Genomic DNA, 4,605 nt, shown 5'->3' with positions numbered 1-4,605 from the left:
TCTCATCTTACCCACTAACCCATGCATGCTACTGTTATGTCCATCAGCCTGTCATCATTTCCCTCCTCATTTTCCACATAATTCAAAACAACTTGCGGTTTTTTCCCTCTATTTCCTGTCATTTCGTCTTCCTTTTTCTTTCTTCACATTGCTGATAACTCCATTTTCATCACTACCAATTAATTCCAACTCAACAGACGCCATTTTCATCACTACCAATTAATTCCAACTCAAAAGACGCCATTTTCATCACTACCAATTAATTCCAACTCGCCTGCAAACTCGCCTGTCTCCATTTTTTTATAAGGTATTTTTTCCATTCCTTATTTAGTGATTTGTACTTTGTTTTTTGTTAATTATTGCCTTTGTTAAACTATCATAAAAAGAGTTCATTTGATTTTTCAATTTTCAATTATGGGTTTGCTGATGTTGATTTGTTCAATTGTTAATTATGGTTGTGCAGATCAAATACGAGTTCATTTGATAATTAACAATGGTTTTTGCCAAGAAAAATGCCAAGAAAACTTCCAAGAAATCTGAATCAAAGGTAAAAAATCTCATCTTGTTGGTATAACTCTTATAGAATGATGTATAACTTCAATTAAATATATGCATAATTTTAATCCCAATTGTTTGTCATCTACAGATGGATGTTGTAGAAAGTATTGACAAGGGACTTGATATCCAGGTTAAAAGTTTTGACTTTTATTTATCTGCAGTCAGTCGTTGTATAACTCTTTCTACGTTTTGAATAACTTTAGTACTCAATATGTATAACTTTGGTTACTAGATGTATAACCCTGGTTACTAGATGTATAGCTCTTCTTATTCTGTGACCAACTGTTCTTTCATAATGTAAAACTCTAATTGTTATATGTATAACTCTACTTCTATTTAGTTTCTATGCCTAGAGTTATATAATATATGCCTAGAGATACATTTTATACCTAGAGTTATACAATATATACCTAGAGTTATACAGTATATGCCTAGAGTTATACAATATATACTTTGGAGTTATACATTAGATGCCTGGAGTTATACCTAGAGTTATACCTGGAGTTATTCCTGGAGTTATACATTATACTGTATATGCTTACAGTTATACATTTTATGGCTAGAATTATACATTTATTCTATGGCTAGAGTTATACATTATATAACTTTAGTTTTCAGAATGTCTAACTTTTGTTATTATATGTATAACTCTACTGTTATTCTGTATAGCTAACTTTCCTGATTATCTCTTCTTTTGAATGGTGAAAAGAATTTTGGATTTTACAGAATTTTGGTTGAAAAGAAGAGATGACAAACCATTCAAAATTCTTTTTTATATAACTCTTATAGAATTATGTATAACTTCAACTAAATATATGCATAATCTGAATCCCTATTGTTTGTCACCTACAGATGGATGATGTACCAAGTACTGACAAGGGAGCTGATTCCAAGGTTAAAAGTTTGACTTTTGTTATAACTGCAGTCATTTGTTGTATAACTCTGCTTACATGTTGAATAACTTCTACTGTCATAATGTATAACTGGAGTTATACAATATATGCCTAGAGTTGTACATTTTATACCTGGAGTTATACAATATATGTCTAGAGTTATACAGTATATGCCTAGAGTTATACAGTATATACTTGGAGTTATACATTTTATTAATAGAGTTATACATTCTATGGCTAGAGTTACATATTATATAACTTTAGTTTCAGATTGTCTAACTTTTGTTACTATATGTATAACTCTACTGTTATTTTGTATAACTCTCCTGATTATCTCTTCTTTTGAATGGTGAAAAGAATTTTGGATTTTACAGAAATTTGATTTTACAGAATTTTGGTTATACATAATCTGAATCCCTATTGTTTGTCACCTACAGATGGATGATGTACCAAGTACTGAGAAGGGACCTGATTCCAAGGTTCAAAGTTTGACTTTTTTATAACTGCAGTCATTTGTTGTATAACTCTGATTATATTTTGAATAACTTCTGCTGTTAGAATGTATAACTCTTGATATTTTCTGACTAACTCTACTATCAGAATGTATAACTTTACTTATATTTTGTATAACTCTGACTATTTATTGTATAACTTTAATTCACAGTATGTCTATATATTGTATAACTCTGATTATATTTTGAATAACTTCTGCTGTCATAATGTATAACTCTTGATATTTTCTGACTAACTCTACTATCAGAATGTATAACTTTACTTATATTTTGTATAACTCTGACTATTTATTGTATAACTTTAATTCACAGTATGTCTATTTCTTTGTTGCAAATATCTCTAATTGCAACTACAGTATGTCTAATTTTGTGTGTTGTCCTTGTTTTTCCCCAGATGGTTGAGGCCAAGCCAAGGGTAACGAGGGTGCATGAAATCATGGTTTCGTGTCGACCTCAAAGGCTTGTCTCTCTCATTGAAAATCTTAATGAGGATCAGGTGTCCGCTGTTAAGAAAATTGGGTTTGGTGGCCTTTTGGAGCTTAAGATTAGCAGCTTCCCACTTGCTCACGTTTGCCTATTCTTGGAGTCCTTCTCTGATGGGTCATATTTGTTCAGGGCTTCTCGGAAGAAGGAGTTTATGATCAGTAAGCATGATGTGCATGACTGTTTTTTGATAGCTTTTGGACCCAACCGTCTCCCGTTGGTACCTACTGGTTCGCAGAAGGGGTCCAACGATCCCGAAAATAAGGAGCTGAAGGACAAATGGCGGCAATCTTACGGGGTGGAGAAAGCAAATAGTTCAATAAGTTTAGGGAAAGTTCACAAGGAACTTATGAAGTACGAGGAGGCGGACGATCATTTTTGCCGGCTATTTGTTTGTTCTCTATGTCTTCATTCCTCGCACCTAGCCCAAACAACGGGATAGATTTGAAGCTTTTAAGGGCTGTAGAAGACCCTAAAGCCATTCCGCATTTTGACTGGTGCTCTTATATTTTGGAAATTATGGTGAAAACGGGGACATACTGTAAAAAGGGGTTAACGATGTTGGGTGGCTATATCCCCTTCCTCATGATAAGCTACTTTCAGCGATATGATTACAAGGGTAGGCCGTGCCTCAACGATCTACCTTTGATTAAGCATTGGGATGAAACTTCGCTTGTAGATAGGGTAAAATTTGAGGTGGCTCAAGGGGGATTTGGTACTTTAACTTTGTCTAAGACTAGGTATCTGAGGTGCCTTCAAGATCCCTCTTATATTAGGAGTTTGGACAGTATCAGCCTCAGTGACTCTCGTAAACCCAAACTACTGTTTCTATCAGCCCCCCACCCCCTCTCTCCTGCTCAACTTCTGAGAAGAAGTTCATTCCGATCGAACTACCAGCAGGTGTCGAGGATGACCAGGAATTAAAAGCTAGGGCTGTCGATGTAAGTTCAAACTATTATATATTTTGCAGATTGATTCATTTCAAATTCACCGAAAGTACCCATCTATTATAATATAACTAACTTACTGTGCTTCTTCAATGCAGCGTACTCACGAGCTTTATCTACAGATGCAAAGGAACGCTATTGTGTTCTATTCATGGTACGCAGATGTAACCGCAAGGTTTAAAACTGTAACTAGTGATCCGACGGGCCTAAATCCTAGTCAGGCCTCTCAAGAATTCTTTGAGGGTGAAAAGATTCAAAAGTACGTAGTCAAGCGAGAGCAGTTGCGAAAGGTGAAGGTTTCGTTGGTAACGCTCCTGCATTTGGAGAGGTAGTTAGTGAGTCCCCCAAAAAAAATGACGGAATCGATGCAACTACGCGTCAAATAAGTGAAGTTCTGTCTAGTCTCGCCAATGATGGGGGTGGCAGGGGTGGTAACCCTTGTGTTGAGCCGCGTGTAGAGTCAGACAAAGCTGACGCGCCAACGAAATCAGTTGCAGTTTCATGGTCAAAGATTATGGAGGAAGTGGAGGTGATACAGTAGTTTCTAATCCGTTGTCAGATGCTAGCCCAGTATTAGAGGATCAAGTTGTGTGCACCCCCGTCCAAACTGTCAGAGAGTTGTTGTTGGAGGCGAAGTACGCCGTGGAGGAAATTGACCAAGCTTACGGACGGTCAGAGGATGCTGAAACTCGGCCCGGGGTAGGTGCTGAGGTGCATGAGCAAGTTCATGGGGAGGGATTGAAAGAAAATGTTGAAAGATTGTCAGACAATCAACCGTCAGATAAGGAGATGGAAAAATATACGGTCCCATCATTGCCAATGGATACACAAGAATTGATGGAGTGTATGTTTTCTACTGCTGAAATCAAGGAAGCTTTATGTGGACTTCCAGCGGACGGGAGTGGGCCTGTTGGCGAGGTAAGTTTGTTAATTTGCGCTATATACTTGTTATACATTCGTTTTTTTTTAATTGGTCATCTATAACTCTAAGTAGATAAAGTATAACTTTGTTGAAACTTATGATGAGGCCTTGTAACTGTAGTGCCTCTTTGTATAACTTTATCTTTCAATCTGTACAACTGCAACGGCCGTTTGGTACAACTCTTAACTATATGTGTATAACTCTAACTTAAATATGTATAACTCCTATAGAATATTTGTAATACTTCACACATGTGTATAACTCTTGCCCTTCTATGTATAACTGTAATT

The 4,605-nt window shown here is 36.2% G+C and overlaps 1 long non-coding RNA gene across 1 annotated transcript; it reads left to right on the top strand.

Annotated features, from left to right (window-relative positions):
* The first annotated feature begins 202 nt into the window (after positions 1 to 202).
* Positions 203 to 1,983, top strand: LOC141615170 (uncharacterized). Its single transcript, XR_012529683.1, has 5 exons — positions 203 to 307; positions 464 to 547; positions 647 to 688; positions 1,411 to 1,452; positions 1,889 to 1,983. It is a non-coding gene; the product is annotated as an uncharacterized LOC141615170 (long non-coding RNA).
* Positions 1,984 to 4,605: the final 2,622 nt, after the last annotated feature.

The sequence above is a fragment of the Silene latifolia genome, chromosome 11, assembly GCF_048544455.1.
Source record: "Silene latifolia isolate original U9 population chromosome 11, ASM4854445v1, whole genome shotgun sequence".
Classification (NCBI taxonomy): domain Eukaryota; kingdom Viridiplantae; phylum Streptophyta; class Magnoliopsida; order Caryophyllales; family Caryophyllaceae; genus Silene; species Silene latifolia.
This window is presented reverse-complemented; position numbering and strand designations above follow the sequence as displayed.